Source organism: Protopterus annectens, chromosome 1.part1 (genome assembly GCF_019279795.1).
Source record: "Protopterus annectens isolate FY-2018-M chromosome 1.part1, PAN1.0, whole genome shotgun sequence".
Classification (NCBI taxonomy): Eukaryota; Metazoa; Chordata; order Ceratodontiformes; family Protopteridae; genus Protopterus; species Protopterus annectens.
The window spans coordinates 759,840,059-759,859,353 of NC_056726.1; the positions used below are offsets into that span (position 1 = coordinate 759,840,059).

Below are 19,295 nucleotides of genomic sequence, written 5' to 3' on the forward strand. Positions count from 1 at the left end.
GCGTGACTTAAGTGGCAAAAATCAAAAACAAACAAAGTACTATAGCACAAAGGACTGATAAAAGGAGCTACTAACAAGCTTCATTCTGTAATCCCAAAGTCTCCTTCTCTCTTTGCAAGACTTGCAAACTGAGTCACTTTGAAATTTAGTAACTAGATAGTATCCGCAAATCTGCGTCAAGCTAATATGAACCACCTTTTGAAGAAGAAAAACAAACCCTTCTGAAGAAAAAAAAAGTGCTTTTCTTTCTGACCTATTTTCAGTGTTATTTTATGCTTCGGGGGGGGGGGGGCTAGGGCTGAAAAATGCAGAACTGACTAGTTAATGTCATAATCGCAGAGGGACACATTCACATAGTTATGAAATTTATACTGTGGAGTCAGGAAGTCCTTTGATTCTCATACCAGGGTTGCCAGTTCCACGAGTTTCCAACCAACCCAACTGGGCCGGTTTTGACAGTTGGTTGCAGGAAATTTGGGCCAGTTCGGGAAGTGGGTTTTTGGGCTGGAAACTGTGCTGGGGTTGTGGCTTTGGGTTGGAGCTTCCTGGAACTGGAGGCAGGCAGGGAGGTGAAAGTCAGGTGGTGCTATGGTAGCTTTCTTTTGGCTGAGTTGGCTCGTGACGTGAACACATTCTGTTTGTGACCTGCATATATCTGTACAGAGCGTGCATGGAGGTACTGGTATAATAAGCAGCAAATAATCTTCCTTCTCTCTTTTAAAATGAGAACTTCTTGAGACAGGAGAAGAAGAACATACGTGACTGACTAAGAACAGAGAAGTTAGAACAAGTTAAAAACTCTGTGAACCCGCATCATGCGAGGTGAAGTTGAACCCTCTGTGAAGAAGAAATCAACAACTGAATAGAATCACGATGACTGATGACTGCAGTGCCCAGCGTGGTGATGGTGAGATTGACTTTTCTTTGAAGCCAAGGTGTGTACCATCCCGTGTTTAACTAAGAAGTTAAAGAATTTTGCACTGCGTTTGTACTGTTCTTCGAACTTAAGGTGTGTAGGAAAGAATGTAAAGGTTGTCTTGAGCAGAGAACTTGAATTAGAAAATAAACATTCATGTTTCTGTTTCACTTTAAATTACTTGCTGAGTAGGTACAGGGTGTGCTGTTGGAGTTAACTTGTTGTCTTTATCTGTAGGCCAGGCCCAGGCTTGAAAGAAACTGAGTGAGACGTGTGCTCAACTGCCTTAAGTAAAGTTTGCATGATAGGGCCATAGACAGAGAAGTTAACTGTTTTGTTGTATTTATTTTACCAATTACCATGCTATTAGCCAGTATATATGCAGTTTTCTTTAAAGATGCTGTATCATGAAAGTGTGGGTATTACGGGTAAATAATATTTATCACATTATTTTAGTTGGGTTAGGCTAACACTGTTACACTACGGTGGTTACATTCATTTCCTTGTGATGTTTTATGGAGAAAAGCAGTTTCATATGTTATCAGTAGCGCTTTTAACTATCTGACTCATTTTGCCTCAGAAATTTGCTGTGTGAAACTCAGCTGCCTGCAACATATGTTGCCACGGCATCATGCACAACTGTTTCAGTTCTACATATGAAGGTCTCCTTTATTACATGTGATTTGCTTTGGTTTCTTTTACCAGGCCAAGGAAAGGAAATGACATTTCAAACTTCTGTCAAGAAATATCCCCGGTCCCCCACGTCTGGTTTGAAATGTCTCACACTTATCCTTCCTTGTGCAGCATAAGTCCATAGGCAAAAATGGTACACTTACTCCTTTCAGTAGTGCACTTGGTGGACGGTTCATAGGCGAGTACTAGGCTAATGGCCCTGGAGCCAATACAAGCCTAGCTCAAGAATATTCTCAGGTCATCCTGTTGCCGGACATTAGTTCCTTGTGCCCCTATCGAGCAAGGCTGTTGAAGTGATCCCTGGGGTGAAGTTCCTGTTGGTTGCCTTTCATAATGTGGAACAACTGTGAGCAGGTTACTAATAATTTCAAAAAAGAAGCTCACAGGATGACTTAAAAAAACATTCTTTTCATTAATTAATCTTTTTTGGAAGTATTTACTACAAACATATATTTAATAAACCTTAATGTGTGTCTATTGTTGTAAGAACTCCTATACTGTACAGCTTATAAACAAAGGGTTTGTGTCTACATGTAAGGATGTCATTGCCCCCCTTTACACCACCCTCATTAGGCCAATAACTGAATATAATGCCCCCTTTGGCATGTGCATGTCCAGATACATGGAAGAGCTAGGCCAGCAGACATATGTTACTGAAAGGACACAATGTCTAAACAACATGTCCTGTATTGACAGAATCATAGCCCTGTTACTATACTGTGTACCCTACAGACGGCTAACAGCCAGTTGTATAAGAAACTTTGTACCACTTTTACAGTCAGTAATTTATTTATGGTGCAAAGCATAGTCTATAATGTGTGGAACAGCATGTTTCTTCATATCCCCAAGAGTAAACAAAAACAAAATGCCATAAATCAGCTATAATTAAAGCCATAATAAACCTTATTGTAATAAGAGACTGCACGATAGTAATTTCATGGATGTCTGGATAAGCACTGTATCAAATTGCGTTTGTTTTGTATCTTTTAGGCTGTAAAGTTTGAATTAAGTCCAAGTGCAAACCATTCTGAATCAGACATCAAGAAGCTAGACCTTTACACTTTGATAACTTCCACAGCATTTTGTTAGGAAAAACTGTCATCGGTATATTTCAAACTATTGGAAAAAAAATATTGGAGGTCAGGGGAAGGCAGTGGGACTGCCTTTTTAAGAGCAAAGTGCACCCAGTTTCACTCATAGTTATCGGTAAAGTGGTCACAGTACGAGAAAGGATATAGCTAAATCTGACAAAAAGATGGATCATTAAAGATTCTTAGATAGGTTCATAGATTAGTACTAGGCTAATTACCCTTGCGAGCCATTTTAAGGCTAGCCAGTTATCCCTCGTGAAACTCAAACCCTGCACCCTGTGTTTGTAAGGCAAACACCTTAACCATTAAGCCACCCTCCCAACCCAAGGACTGGATACGCAGTGTGCCTGGTAACAATACTATTGCTTTCTGTCAGTATTGCAAGGGTCACATTTATGCCCATCATGGTGATTTAGTGAATCATGCTGGAATGACTAAACATAAGTGGAAACAGCACCATTTTCAAATGCAAGGCCTTTACATGATACCGGCTGTCATGTGAAAACTGTAAACACTGTCAAGGTAGCTGAGTTGAAGTTGGTGACATGTTGTGTGTCATTCTAGTATTGCAATAGTAGATCACATAGGAGAGACTGTAGACATAGCCCTCCACCGAATGAAATGTTCTGCACTCATCAAGAATGATGTCCTTACATTCACTGCTGCAGTATTCCTTACTAATGGGGATTCCCTGCCGTGAAGCCCTCTGCCTGGCCAGTTTACAAAAAGTCTATCCTTGCTTTAAGGTACGCTGAATGTCACACCTGCACCCTCCTTGCATAAGGTAGGGCATAAAGGTGATGTTCAGGCGTGCCATCCTCAGAACTCCTTTGCCGCCAGTCTGAATGCTGTTCTGTTTATTGGCTTTTCTGTGCTTACTCTGGTTTGCTAGAGTCCTTACAGTTGCAGATAAGTACCCAGTTGGGTTCTTGGCTACCTTTTCTGTTTGTTTAGTGCTGTTTGGGGTTAATGTCATCCAGGAAGGGTAAATGCCAGTGTGGGAGACTGATACCCCATAAAGACTGCCACGATAAGTGCCTTTTTTGCCTTGGTGCTGCTCACGACCAAACGTCTTGTTCAATTTGTCAGGCGTTTGTCCCCAAAACTCTTCATAGTAGGCTTTCTTCCCTTTCCTTGTACCTTGAGAACCAGCGACTTAAGCTTCTTGCTGTTGGTACTATGGAAGAAACTTCCTGCCCCAAGGGTCAGCTGTTTGGGAAGAAGAAAGTGCATAAAATAAAGCCGGAATCTTCCGCTGTCCAGCCTCTGCCGGGGGTTTCTCCTGAGGTTATTATGCACCTGGAAGCTCACCTGATTGTTGTCAGATTGTTCTACTGCATCTAAGTTGGAGGCCGGTGAGGTTCTGGCAGGCAGCACGTCCGATGAGGCTTTGCAGGCGTCCGTTTTGGGCGTTCAGAAGGAACCACGGTTGACTGTTTCTGAGGGGTTTACTGGGGTTCCGCAATTTCTCTTTGGGGAAGAGGTTCCTACTGCAGTTGTGGAAAACCGTCCTGAGTCTGAGCCTTCTCAGATTTCCAGGACGGCTGTCCGTTTGAAGAAGAAACAGAAAACTAACCATGTTTTTTCTGCTCCTAGGGATCCACAAAGTGTGTGGCAGGCCTTTACTCAGGGGTTATTTAATGCTTTACTGTCGTTGCGGCCTCCTCAAGGGGTTTCAGTTCCTGGTCCTCCTTGGTCCACCTCTTCCCCTAAAAGGCCCAGGGAACTGCATTCTTCTGAGGTGGATTCTGATGACGACTCCCTTCCTTATTCTGTCCGGATTCCTTCTCTTTTAGACTACGGGTCTGAGGAGGAGGATTCTCATACTCTGGATAATCCCTCTGAGGAAATTTCCTTTGGGGACCATGGATAGGCTGGGTAAGAAAGATTATATTTCATCTACCCTAGCTTTTAGGGCTATTAATTATCAGACCCATATCTCTAGGTATGTCTTGGCTCTTCTTTCTCAGGCCTGTCAGGTTCTTTCTGATCTTCAGGACTCTGAGGATAAACCTTCTGCCCTTTCCTTGCTTGGGACTTCCTCACATGTAATTCATCATTCTATCAAATGTAGTTATGATGCTGCAGATGTCTCTTCAAGGGCTGCTGCTTCTGGTTCTGTTCTGAAGAGATATTCATAGCTTCTGCTTCAACCTTTGCCTGATGATATTAAGGTTAAGTTGCTGGATACTCCGCTGGATAATACTCTTGTTTGGTGAAGCGGTTGCTGGTTTATTTAGGTCTCATCAGGACAAAGGGAAGTCTTTACAGGAGCTTAAGCATGTTTTTGTTTCTCCTGTGCCTACATTTCAAAGGAACTACCCTTCTAAGCCAGCCTTTGTTCGTAGGCAGTCTCGGCCTCCTTCTAAAGGTAAAAAGGGTAGTAAGTGGACCCCTCCTGCTACGGCCACTCAGACTTCAGGGATTCTTAAGCCTTCCTTTCCCGACAAACCAGGTACTGTCTGACTATTCACCCATTCCCAGCCACATTCCTTTTTCTCTTCGCCTTTCTCTTTCTGTTTGGCTCTGGATCACCCAAGATTCTTGGGTTTTGTCAATCATTCATCAAGGGTACTTCATGGTCTGGATTTCCCATCCTCCTTTTATGGGCATTCCTCTGCCTCCTTGGGAACCAGCTTCCTTTTTCCCAGAAGTTCTTTGGGGCCTCTTGTCTCAGGGTACTATTCAAGAAGTGCCTGGTCCCAAAGGGGGAAAGGGTTTATTCACGAATGCTTCTAGTGCCCAAAAAAGAAGGTACTTGGAGACCTATTCTAGAGCTCTCCCATCTGAACACCTTTCTGAAGGTGCCTTCCTTTTGGATGTTGTCCTTTTTTCCTCTCTTGCTCCCTCAGGCCTTTCTGGTGTCTCTGGACCTCAAGGATACTTATTCTCCATATTTCAATCCATCCTTTTTTCAGGAGATTTTTGCATTTTTCTGTTGCTTCCTGGCATTTTCAGTTCTATGCTTTGTCCTTTGGACTTTCTACTGCCCCAAGGGTGTTCACCAAATGCCTCGCTCCTGTGATTGCCTTTTGCAGGCTTCAAGGGATCCAAACCTTTCCTTATTTGGACAACCTGCTGATTCAGGCGTCTTCTCTAGAGATCCTTTTGCAAAATCTTTATTTTACCATTTCTCTTCTTCAGAGGCTGGGGTTCACAATAAACTTCAACAAGTCTTGCCTGCCTCCTTCTCAGGATCATGCCTTTCTGGGTTGCAGGCTTCAAACGGTGCCAATGTTGGCATCCCTGCCTCCTCCAAAGGCATTAACTCTCATTTCTTTCTTTCAAACTCTTCTTCCCCTGGCCTCCATTTCAGCCAGGGAATTTCTGAGAGCACTGGGGTTCATGGCTTCAACCATTCCGATGTTTCCTCTGGCCAGACTCCACATGAGGAAGTTCCAGTGGTTTCTGAAGTCAATGTGGCTTCAGCATGTGCATCCTCTAGACTTTTCTGTTCCTCTACTCCCGTGTCTCAGGGACAAACGTCTGTGGTGGATTCAGCAGTTGTCTCTGAATCCAGGGCTCCCTTTTCAGCCTCCACTTCCCTCTCAGAATCTGTTCACAGACGCTTCAGATGTGGGATGGGGAGTGACGTTTGGCTCCCTGAGTGTTCAGGGAGTGTGGTTGCCTCGTCAGCAGAAAGAGCACAGCAACATCAAAGAGATGAGGGCTCTTATGCTAGCTCTTCAGGCCTTTCATCCTCTCTTCTCTGCAGGATGGACAATACCACAGTCATGTGGTATATCAATAAACAGGGGGGTACGAGATCCTACCATCTTTGCCAGCTGGCACTTCGGGTATGGGATCTGGCTATCCATATCATATGACTCTTCAGGCAGTCTACATTCCTTCAGATCAGAATGCTGTGGTAGACAATCTGAGCAGGTCCTTCACTCAGTCCCACGAATGGATGCTTGACAGGGATGTGTTTCTGGATATTGTTCACCAGTGGGGTCCTCCATAAGTAGATCTCTTTGCCTCTCCTCTGAACAGACAACTTCCTCTGTTTTGTGCCAGCGTCCCAGGTCCTCTGGTATGGAAGGTGGATGCCCTCATTTTCTTGGAAGGGGATGTTTCTTTATGCATTCCCTCCCCTTCCTCTCATTCTGAGAGTCCTGTTCAAGATTCAACACGATGCTCCCAAAATCTTGATGGCGACTCCCTTTTGGGCGCAACAGCACTAGTTCCCTCTACTTCTGCATCTAGCCAGGGGCAATCACCACAAGTTACCTCACAGGGTGGATCTCCTCACACAAGACGAGGGGTCTCTCACCCATCCTCACCTGCCCATACTTCAACTGACACTGTGGGTGATAGGGTTTTGATTACTCACAGACATCTTTTTTTTTCTGAGGACGTGCTGCAGGTCCTGCAGGAGGCCAGGAAATCTACTACTAGGAAATCCTACACATCTAAATGTAAGATGTTTTCTATTTGGTGTCTTTCTTGTGACCTGGACCCACTTTCTGTGATGTTCCTTTGGTTCTTTCTTATTTGTGTGAGTTGCTCAATACTGGCTTGGCATATTCTTTTATTAAGACCCACGTATCCGCTCTTTCTGCTTGTCTGCCTTTAACTCTCCCATTAGCTTCTAGATTTGAGGCTAAGCAATTTCTTAAAGGCGTCCTTAATATTAGACCTCCCAGGAAGCCTGTTCCTCCTCCCTGGGATCTTAATTTTGTTCTGGAAAAATTGACACAGGCTCCTTTTGAGCCTGCTGTTTCAGCTTCCTTGCAACATTGTTCTTGGAAGACAGTTCTTTTGTTAGCTCTTACTTCTCCCAGATGGGTGTCTGAGTTGCAAGCCCTTATGGCTTGTCCACTTTTTCTGACATTTCATGAGGACAGGGCATCCTTTCGTACCAATACTTTTTTCATGCCCAAGGTGGTTAATGAGTTGTCACTTAATTAGTATATTAATTTGCCTACTTTTTTTCCCTCTCCATCCGTAATATACCTTAGATGTGCATAGACAGCTCAGATTTTATTTGCATAAAAACTAAAGCGATCAGAAAGTCTAACCAGTTATTTGTTTCCTTTCATCCGAGGTCTTTAGATTTGGCTGTTTCCAAGCAAACTATTTCCACTTGTATTTCAAAGGCTATTTTCTTTTGTTACACTTTTCATGGCGAGAGCCTTCCTTCTTCTACAAAGGCTCATTCCACTAGAGTTGTGGCTTCTTCTGGTGCTTTTTTCAAAGGCTTAGATGCTAATTCTATTTTTGAAGCTGCTACCTGGACTTCTGTGCATACCTTTACCAAACATTACCAGTTGGATGGTATCTCTAGAGCTGGTTTTGCTGCTGGCCATTCTTCATGGCTTCTTGGAGGACTCTGCTGCTGCCTCCTCCCAGGTTTCTTCTTGAGCTTTTGCACTCTCCTATTAGTAAAGGATACTGCAGCAGTGAATGCAAGGACATAATACAGCTGTGTAAAATTTTACCATAACAGTAGATGTCCTTTCCTTCACCGCAGCAGTATTCACTCCCTCCCTCCATACCCCTGTTTTTTTTTCCCTTCCTGGCTGTGAAGTTTCTCCTTGGTTTTCCTTGGACTGCTGTTCCTATTGGGGCAATCTGTTCTGAGGAAGGTATGCCTGAACATCACCTTTATGCCCTACCTTATGCAAGGTGTGTGCAGGTGACGTTCAGCATACCTTAAAGCAATGATAGACTTTTGTAAACTGGCTGGACAAAGGGCTTCACTGCAGGGAATCCCTATTAGTAAGGAATACTGCAGCAGTGAAGGCAAGGACATCTACCGTTATGGTAAGATTTTACACAACTGTACTTTCTCGGCCCAGCACTGCATGAAGAATTAATTTTGGACTTAGTCGAGTCACATAGTAAAGAGATGGCCTACTTTTTAATAATTGATGAAAGCATTGACACTGGCCTGGAAAAACAGCTCTGTGTGCTGGTGCAATCCTACAGTTGTTCACTACGCTCTATTGTCACAACATTTCTTGGAATGATATCACTTGAATCAGGAACAGCAGAAGAAATATTCAGTGCAATTACCAAGTTTCTTGAGTCAAATAAACTACCAATTAACAAATGTTTGGGCTTAGCAACTGATGGCTGTAATACTGTGTGTGGAAAAAATAATTCAGTCATAACACGGTTTTGCGAAATTTGCCCAGATATTGTGAACATAAAATGTAACTGTCATTCAATTCAACTACGTTCATCTCATCCACTGAACAGGATATCAAGAAATGTTTAATTCATTATATCTGTGACCTATAACTGGTTTGCCAACAGTACCATTCGCCAGCTGAAATATAAGCGATTATTTGAATGCATTAATGTTGGCGAAGAACTACCTAAGATTTTGAAGTTGTCAGACACTTGTTGGCTGTCTGTTGTCTCCTGCGTTCAGCAGGTCCTCGATAAATATGACAAACTGAAGCTTCATTTTCAGATAGCCAAAGACGAGCTGCGCAACTACACGGCTGAGCTACTGTATCAGATGTTCAGTTCACCAGGGAATAAACTTTACTTGCTGTTTTTGGGGCTCATAAAACAGTAACTGAACAGAGTGAACAAATTATTCCAGTTAGACAAAACGAGTACTGTAAAGTTGCTGACTGAACTGCTAACTTTGTATCAAAACATAATTCAGCGAATTTTAAGAGCAATCACATTTACTTTGTGGGGAGCAACAATGGCTTTTGATCTGCAAAACATGTCTAACCATCTACCCCTAGCAGCTGTTAACTATGGCACTGAATTCCACTTACTGTTACACAAGTCTAACATTGAGCACTCTTCGGTAGAGCAAATAAAACAGCGCTGTCATGATTTTGTTGGAACTCCCAAGGGAATGGCGTAAGAGATCGCCGGCAAATGTGCAGCAGCTAGAGTCTCTGGCTGATCTCTAACCTTCTATCGTCCTTCGAGCACAGAAACCACAACTGTCAAAGTTGTCATTTTTACCTTTGTACAAGGGGGAATTTGGGAGATCTGGAGCAGCACTGGATGCAAATCTGCACAATGTCATGGTCACACTTCAGCGATGATAACATTAAACAGTTTTGGATAAATTGTAGCAAATCACATGGATGCTTCAGAGGATTTTGCTTCCTACAGCTGGGACATTTCGCCTTGAGTGTTTTGACAATACCTTTCGGTAATGCACCACAGAAATATCTTTCTCTGAAATTAATCTGATTAAAACGAAACTGAGAAACAGAATGCCAAAAGGCATGCTAGAAACTTAGTTACGCATTAGAAGCTACATGAAGCAAAAAGGGGTCTGCTGCAATGGGTTTATCCCAATAACAGCAATGCTGAGTAAGTTCAATTTGAACATTTATTTGACCGGTGATCATGATGATGACTGTCTACTTGATGAATATTTTGCAGTTACAGATACACAAATATCAGGTAATTAAGATTAATTATTAGTAATTCATGGCATATTTTACAATTAGTTTTATCAATTATCAGCACATGCTGTCTCTTGTTACAATAAGGTTTATTATGACTTTAATGGCATATTTTACAATTAGTTTTATCACATTATCAGCACATGCTGTCTCTTGTTACAATAAGGTTTATTATGACTTTAATTATAGCTGATTTATGGCATTTGTTTTCTTATTTACTCCTGGGGATATGAAGACATACATTGGGCTGTTTTTGGAGGTAAGTTGTCGGGACATTAAAAAGTATCTGGCAACCCTGACTCAGACTATTAACAAACGAATTACACTGAGTACGAAACAATCTGGACAATGTATGCCATCATGAAAGGTTATAACTTGTCCCTCTTTTTACACAACAGCTCTAATTGGACAATTTTACAGAGCAAAACACGTAAATGTCAAACGTTTGAATAGTTTAGGAGAAAACACATCAGCAGAAACTAAACTGTCCCACTACATCAATCTAAAAAAAGTACATAAAGGCTGACACACACAAACTTAACTATACCCACTGCTAAAATAAATGCTACCAGCAACAGCAAGAAATTAGGAAAAAAATGCAACTACTTCAACAACCAGCCTGCTTCTGACTTAGTCTACTTTTTTTCTGAAATTGTTGCACTTGGTTTGCTGTAGCATAGACTAGATTCAGACCTGCTGAATCTAGTTCTGTTTCTATAACTTGTGCACTAAACCAGCTCATCTTTTGTTGGAGATGGTTGAGCTTTTTTATTGGTTAATTTGTTTAAATCAGTTTGCTCTCGTTTGCTACATAAGCACTGTGTTCATGTGGGTTTGTGCTTGTTTTAGCAATGTTCCACAGAGTTTGGTGACCAGCTACTGCTCTGCTGTATTTATCTGATCAATCCAAGGCATCTGCTGATCTCTGCAAAACTTAAGTACAATTTTTCACTGTATATTGCACTTCTGAACTGTATTTTTACCATATCACTGCTTAGTTGAACTGTTTTTTTCTGAAACTGTTGCACTTTGTTTGCTGTAGCATAGACTGGATTCAGACCTGTTGAATGTCATTCTGTTTGTATAACTTGAGCACGAAAACCAGGCTATATTTTGTTGGAAAGGATTTCTCTGGCCCCTAGTGGAAGAAGCATGCAGTTAGAACTCATCTGATTGAAAGCTGCTGGAACAGGGCTCAGTTTTGAGCTTTTTTATTGGTTAATTTGTTTAGATCAGTTTGTCTCATTTGCTACATAAGCACCGCATTTGTGCATCGCACACTGCTGTGCAGCAGTAGGCACCATTGGCGGTTATAGACACTAACACTTCTACCTGCAAATTTTCCCTTAGTATTCTGCTAGTACTCCATTGGTGAGTTCTCACAATTGTCCCTCAATGACAGGTGATGCATTCAACGAAGCTCCTGAGGTACCAATACAGATCATACCCACTAGCTGTTCGTATTTTTAGTCCACTTCTCATGTCCTATACTTTACCTGGTCCTTCCTATGGTCTGACCACAGCAACTTATCTAGCACTATGGACGGATAGTTTCTCACAGTTTCTCCAGCCAGCCTGGTCGACATGGGCATCCTGAGGCAATGTAGCAATTGCCTCATGTCCACTGACGATCCATTTTTTCTAGTCCACACAAACTGATTATGTGAGAGATGCATCATCAAGACCTTAGAAATTAGGCTCTCTCGCTCACCAGTCAGTTCATTTGATACTAAGCAGGTTGTCAGCATGCACACTTCACCTCCTGCACCTACCAAGCCAACAACACATACACCTGCGTATGCGGAGGCCCTTTCCAGAAGCATACTTAAACATCATAGACCTCCTAAACACAAACACGGTTCACATAACACATCCTCTGTAGAACACAGTTCACATGATATATCACACAGTATTGCCCCCAAGTCCCTAAGACACAACACAAAAACAAACATCTTAGTCATAGGCAACTCAATTGAGAGACACACAGATGTCCCTCTTACCAGGCTGGATAAAGAAAAAGTCACGGTTAGCTGTCTTTCAGGTGCCAGGATCCGCCACATCACACAAGCACTCAAGTCTCTCAATGACAGGTACAGTTACAACTCCATCATAGTCCATGTTGGTGTGAATGGCTTGAGATGTATTTCACTGGACTATATGAAAAGAGACATGCCTGAACTCTCTGATTATGTGTCTCAGGCAGGTATGCCCCTGGCCTTAATCAGCATTTTATCTTCACATAGGATGATACCTTAATACACACAAAAAAATGATTAGCTTCAGCAGTTGGCTTAGTTTCTGGCATCATTCAAAGGTGATACAGTGTCTGTCAGCCTAGGATGACTTGGTCGACAGACCTCAATGCTCTGTCAGACACGGTCTTCAACTGTCACCGCTGGTATTTCTATTACCAGCTAAGGCTCTTGCCACCCCCATAGTGCCTTTTCTAGGCAATGTCACAAGAACAAAATTCCAGACGTACAAATACCCTCTAAAAACAACCTCAAGGTTATGCTGCTAAACGCTAGAGTCTAAATGAGAAACTGCACTTGCTGGAAGCAGTCCTCACCTTGGAAGATGCAGACATTAGTGCAATCACTGAGGCCTGCTTTAAGGCTGCAGAGAGCACCCCAGCTATACTAGTTTACATTTCCTTCCACACAGTCAGACCACAAATTGAAGACATGAAAACTAAAGAAGGTGGTGTATCAATACTCATTAAAGATAAATACACCTCTAGACTGGTTAAACAGCATGATTCCCTTGTATTGCTTCAGGTGCAACTGCAGGTTAAGACCCCTCTTTGGGTCACTGCCAGCTATAGGACCCCCTCCATAAATAAAGGCATCCACTCAGCCTACTTGGATTTACTTGAGTCAATCAAGATACAACCAAACACCCTGGTTGTGGGTGACTAATTACCCATCCACTGACATTATATGTACTCTAACGCACTTGCCCAAAGGTTTCTGGACTTTGTTAACTCCAATGCCCTGGACCAGCTGGTTGATGCACCCACAAGGGGCTCAAACATCCTGGATCTGGTGTTCACCAACATGGGGGACTGCTGCACCACCCCCAGTGTGTGGCCATCCCTTGTGAGATCTGACCACAAATCAGTCTCACTAGAAATAACTATAACACAAGACCCCCACCCCCCCAGCAACAACCGGACTAAATAACTTCTCCAAGACCAATTGCAATCTCTTATGTGACAGCATAAGTAGCTTCATGGCCCCTCCCCCCACTGATGGAACAGACACTGATGCTTAGTTACACACCAATGCTTTATACGAGCAACTGTACAATTGTATTGATTCTGCAATACCTGATAGAACCAAAGCAAGATGTTCAAGGAACAACAAACCTGACTGGTCGACAACTGCCATTAATAGGCTATACAACAGGAGAAAGAAATTGCTAAGAGTAGAAGGAACTGTCTCAAAACTGGAAACACTCTATCCTCAACTTAAACAAGCAAATAAGACTCCTACTGAAGTCCTCCAAAGCTAACTACACATCCAAAATAGCTTCCCTAGCTAAGAATAACCACAATACATTCTTTAGTTACATCCATAACCTCAAAGATAAAGCCCAGATTTGCACTGAACTCGTTGTTAATGGTACTACATATACAGAAACTGTGGATATAGCAAACCTGCTGGCTAACAGGTTAATTGAAAACTTCACTCCCCTGTCCCCACCACATATACCCCAAAGCACCCGTAACACCGGTCCCTCACCTAGTACCTCCGAGGAGCTAGTCTTAAACTTCCTCTCCGATGCCAAAAACACAGCCTCGATGGGACCAGACAAAGTCCCGGGCTGCATTCTACATGGGTTAAAACAGGAATTAGCATCACCATTGGACATGCTTTTCAATCATAGTCTAAGCACTGGCTTTATCCCAACAGAATGGAAAACAGCTACTATCATTCCTTTGCACAAAGGGAATGCATCCACAGACCCTGGGAGCTACAGATCCATTAGCCTGACCAGCCTTTTCTGCAAGGCCATAGAACGAATCACCATGGACCTTATTAACAAAGATATAGGAAATCTCCAAACGATCAACCCCACCCAGTTTGGCTTTGTCAAATGGAGATCATGCCTATTAAACCTGGTGGACTTCTTTGAGACAATCACCAAATCTGTGAATATGGCCTAACTAGACTTAGCCAAAGCCTTTGACACAATCCTCCACTCAAACATCACTGAAACTCACCCAGCTGAGTGAAATGCATAAAGATAGTTGAGAGCACAGAAAACTCTTGGAATTTAAACCAAAAGACAAAAGGTTAATAATGGCAGCCCAAGACAGTGAACTATATACATGTTGATTTACAAAGTCCATTGAACATATGGGAGAAACAGATAACTGTAGGTTTTGTAAAACTGAATTGGAAACAATTGCACATCTTGTTGCTGGGTGTGATATACTAATGGCGGAAGGACTGTCTACTGAAAGGCATAATAATGTGGCAAGACTGTTGCATTGGGGATTGTGCAAACATTATAATAGTGAAGTAACTGAAAAGCACTGGAAACATGAGCCACAAAGCATCACAGAAAATAATAAAGTTTATATCACACAGGATCATCCATTACCAACAGTACAAAAAATAGATACAAGAAAACCAGCTGTAGTCCACGAAAAGAAGACAAAAGTAGCATTGATTATTGAAATCGTTACACACAGTGACTACAGTGTCTTACATACAAAGAGACACAAAGTAAAAGTTCCAGGAAGATATGAGGGCAATGTGGAAGAAAGATGCACAGTTCCAGTAGTAGTAAGAGCAATGAGTTTTCTAAAAAGAATTTACAATCATACTTGATATGTTACCAATACGTGCAACTCCATACGAACTGCAGAAGGAGTCATTAATGGACACATTGCAAGTGCTGCAAAGAGCACTTCTTGCTAACATCAAAGATTGAAACAGTACTAATTTCATGAACTTTAATCATATTCTGACTTAGGAATGGGGTTTTTCCTGTCATGGTATTGAAATCCAAAACACTTGGAGAAATTAAAAAAACAAAAATGGGGTATTAACTCGTATATTGTCAGGTGGGTTGCAAACTGGCTCACTGATGGAACTCATATGGTCAAATAGGGGACTCCACTTCCTCCAGCAGACCTTCACCAGTGGTGTTTCACAGGGATGGGTTCTGGGACGCCTACTGTTTAGAATCTATTTCTCCGAAGTACAGGCTAAAACTGAAGGACTGTGGCTGACAAAGTTTGCTGATGCCTGCAAACTGGGAGCTATCACTAAAATCCCTAGCGATGTCAACATCCTGCAAAAGGGTCTTAGGCACACCAATGACTGGTGCCAAAGTCAAGGTCTTAAACTTAATGCAGAAAAATGCATTATCCTATTTGACAAGGGTGACATTCCTGCAAACTACCACATCAATAGTAATACTCTAAGTACATAGTCAGTGGTGAGAGATCTCGGCACACAGGTCAGCAGCAACCTTAACTTTGATCATCATATCTCCACAGTGGTAAGAAGGACATTTTATATTGCTCATCTCATAAGTAAGGGTAATGAATCTAGAAAAAAGTATAACCCTCTGTACAATGCTCCTTTGCTATGTTCCTTTCCAAACACCTGTTGCAATTGGAAAGACCATAAAGGTTACTTACAAAGAAAATTCAGGGTCTTCAAGATCAGTCGTATGCAGACAGACTGAAATCATTGTCACTTTACTCTGCGTCGTACAGACTGCTCATAGGCAACCTGTGCTATGCATATACAACAATATCTGACCCAGCGTTAATAGAAATGCTGCACATCAAATGACACACGGGGGTCGCTCAAAGGAGCTTAACCTAGTATGTGACATCAACAGAACTTGCTGGAGAGACACATTTGTCTCATGCATGTTGCCTTACCTTTGGAACAAGCTTCCTACTAATTAAAGCCCTTCGTTGGCCCTATTTAAAGTATTTTGGAGGACTGGATGGGTATTCACCCCGGGGTTCTACCTGCGTACCTCTTTGACAGGAACAATAGTCGCTGATTTTAGTGTCTACTTGAACCAGACACCCTTGGGAGCACGGGTTGAACTTGTCTTGTAAAAACCAAGGGGCTGTTAGCCTAGTAATCTCATATAATCCTATCCTAATCAGAATATGGCCGTTTATTTGACGTAAATTGAAACAGAAAGCGCGTTTACTGCACGCACTCTTAATCGTAACTGTTTTTCTTGCTGTAAACAGTAGTCGGTAAATATTTTCAAATGTCCGAGTGGGACATTTTTTTCTTATAAAAATATATTTTGCATGACAACCCATAGTTACAAACACTCACTTGTTTGCCGTTAGAGAAAACTATAACATATTTCTAAGAATCGCTGGACGCTTGCCTTCTTGTGCTTTTAGCAAGACGCACAGAAACACAGACAGGTGGTATTCCTAATCAAAATCGGGAGGGGGAAATAATTTTAACCCACTTAATGGAAATTTATTAACAACTTCATATGCAAAAATGTTTTCACTTAGCGCAGCTCGTTCCCAGGAACCCACATTCCAACAGTGCATTACCACCACATCCTCAAAACATAACTTAACCTTAATACAAAGTTAATAACATAGTTATTACCTTTACTAATACTAACCACCTACGCTTCCTTAATGCGTGCTTAAATAACCTTACGTCAATACTTCCGGGTTACTTTATTTGGACTCACGTCCCTTTTCGTAGGATGGCAGATGTCGTTCATTGTAATTGGTTCGCTTTGTACGTGCTGATTGCCGCGGGAGTTGAAGCGCGTGTGTTCGAAATGATTAGTATTGTTGTCATAGTGACTAACAGCTGTCATTCCCTTTGGTGTTGTTTTACAGTACTCTATTGGAATTTATTCGACTGCATAGTTGACTTAGAAAAAGAAATTTCTTTCGTAGTTGGTAAGTGTAATACTTTTATCAACTATTTCGCAAAAAGCGTCAATTTAAAGTGCAAAATAATATGACTTGTAACTCTGAATGGGGAATCGTATGTTAATTATGTTGAAGAAAGGTGAGTTTGTTTCTTACTACATATCCCCGATTTTTGTGTTTCTGAGCAAAGTAATCGGGGGAAAAACACTGTATAAATTGGGTCAATAGGTCATGTACGCAGACGTGCAAATGGTGCATGTTATAGCTGGGTATGTATTGATATTAACTTCTGTGTTGTGTGGTTATCCGGAAGTTCATTTCAATTTATGCCAAAGAGTATCTGATGTTCGAATAGTGAGGTCACCTACTGACACGTTTGTGTGAAGTTGTTGATTAAACATGTTATTGTGTTGTAAAATGGCACATCAGGTGTGTGTGTTTGTGGGTAGTTATTACATGATTTTCCTATGAGCAGATCATTTAGAAACAGGGTGCTGGAGTGTACTGTAATGCCAGTGTTTTCGTCTCTCCATGTGGCTTGGCTATCTTCTCCAGTGAGTTGGCATAGGTGACTAAAACTTTCACTAGTCCAAATGAGCAAAGTCTGCTAAGTTGTTGTGTTTGCTGTAGCATAGACTAGATCCAGGCCTGCTGAATCTAGCTTTGTTTGTATAACTTGAGCACTAATCCAGGCCCTCTTTTTGGAGAAGGTTCCCCTGTACCCCAGTGGCAGGAGTGTGCAGTTAGAACTTGTCTGATTGAAGACTACAGGAACAGGGCTCAGTTTTGAGATTTTTTTACTGGTTAATTTGGTAATTTGTTTAAAAGTCTTTTCTGATTGCTTGTAGTCATCTAAAGCTGTTTTAAGTGTATTTTTTACTGTTGTTGCCTCTCTGATCATGTAGCCCAGGCGGGTATGACCCTGACCCTGAGTAGCATCCTGCCCTCACCAAGAATGATACCGCAGTATAAAGAAAAAAATATCAAGTTCAACAGTTGGCTAAGCTTCTGGTGTCATTCAAAGGGGATCCAGTGTCAGTCAGCCTGGGATGACATGCTTGACAGGCCTCATTGCTTCGCAAGAAACAGCTTGCACCTGTCACCCCTAGGCTTTCGAATACTGGCCAAGGCTCTTGCTGCCCCCATCGTGCCTTTTTTTAGGCAAGGCTCAAAAGTCAAATCCACCTCCGTAAACAGCACAAATAAAAAAAAAAATGAGGGTTATGCTACTCAACGCCAGGAGTTTAAATCTCAAAATGCACGCGCTCAAAACACTCCTCAGTATGGAGACCGTTGACATCTGTGCAGTAACTGAAACCTGGTTTAAGACTCCACAGAGCACCGGGCTACAACTCATACCACACATTTCGGCAACAGAGCATGGACCGAAACACAAAAGGAGGGGGTGTATCCATATTCATCAAGGATGCCTACACCTCCAGGTTAGTGGCGCAGCATGATGCCTCCAAGATCATCCATGTGCAACTAACATCAGGCAAATCTGCAATGCAAATTGTAGCCTGCTACAGATCACCCTCCATGACCCAGGACCACCATGCCGCCTTTCTGGAGACACTGGAAAACATGAAGGTCCTACCTAACACCCTGATATTGGGCAATTTCAATTACCCTACCGTTAACTGGGAAAACTACTCAAGTACAAACTCCCAGGTCCAGCGCTTCCTGGAATTTATCAACTCAAATGCCCTGGATCAGCTGGTAAACTCCCCTACCAGAGGTGAAAACATATTGTACCTGGTCATCACCAACATGGGCGACAGGTGTTCCACACCGGAGGTCAACCCGTCACTGGTTAGATCAGACCATAAACTAATCACTCTGGATGTCCACACCACACCACCCCCTACAACCAAGGAAAACACAGTGAAAAACTTTTCTATACAAACTTCACCTTACTTAAGACAGAGGTGATAAGTTTCACAGCCCCCACGCTAAAGGATAACAGTGTCCAAGATGCAGGAACCTTTACAAATGCACTCTATGAGCACCTACAAGGATGCATGGATCGTGCCATCCCTAGCAAAACCAAGACTTCCTCCCCTAAGAGAAGGAAACCAGTCTGGTGGACCCCTGCCCTAAACAGGCTATACAATAGAAGGAGGAAACTAGTTCAGAAAAAAGCAAATCCCAAGAAGGAAAGACCTGCCTGATCAGTATCAGTAAGAAACTAAGGTTCCTCATAAAATCCTCCAAGGCTAACTTTGAAAGAAAAATAGCCAAGGATTCAAAAGATAACCACAAAGCCTTTTTTATCTATGTCAATAATCTAAGTGGTAACTTGCAGATATGCTCTG

General features: G+C 42.2%; 2 protein-coding genes across 12 annotated transcripts in view; one reads left to right on the forward strand and one right to left on the reverse strand.

The window, feature by feature from the left end:
- NUDT2 (nudix hydrolase 2) overlaps nt 1-16,784 on the reverse strand; it is a 365,305-nt gene extending 348,521 nt beyond the window's left edge. For 4 of the 11 annotated variants that reach the window (XM_044077915.1, XM_044077908.1, XM_044077899.1 and 1 more), the window contains exon 1: nt 16,412-16,530. The gene's annotated coding sequence lies outside the window, so the exon portion shown is untranslated. Of the gene's footprint in view, nt 1-15,993; nt 16,138-16,411; nt 16,536-16,702 lie in introns of those variants that run through there. The other 7 variants (XM_044077979.1, XM_044077970.1, XM_044077961.1 and 4 more) reach the window with 6 other exon arrangements.
- A 106-nt stretch (nt 16,785-16,890) lies between these two features.
- The window catches only part of KIF24 (kinesin family member 24), a 2,255,161-nt gene continuing 2,252,756 nt past the window's right edge, over nt 16,891-19,295 (forward strand). Inside the window, exon 1 of the mRNA XM_044087249.1 lies at nt 16,891-17,007. The gene's annotated coding sequence lies outside the window, so the exon portion shown is untranslated. The remainder of the gene's footprint in view (nt 17,008-19,295) is intronic.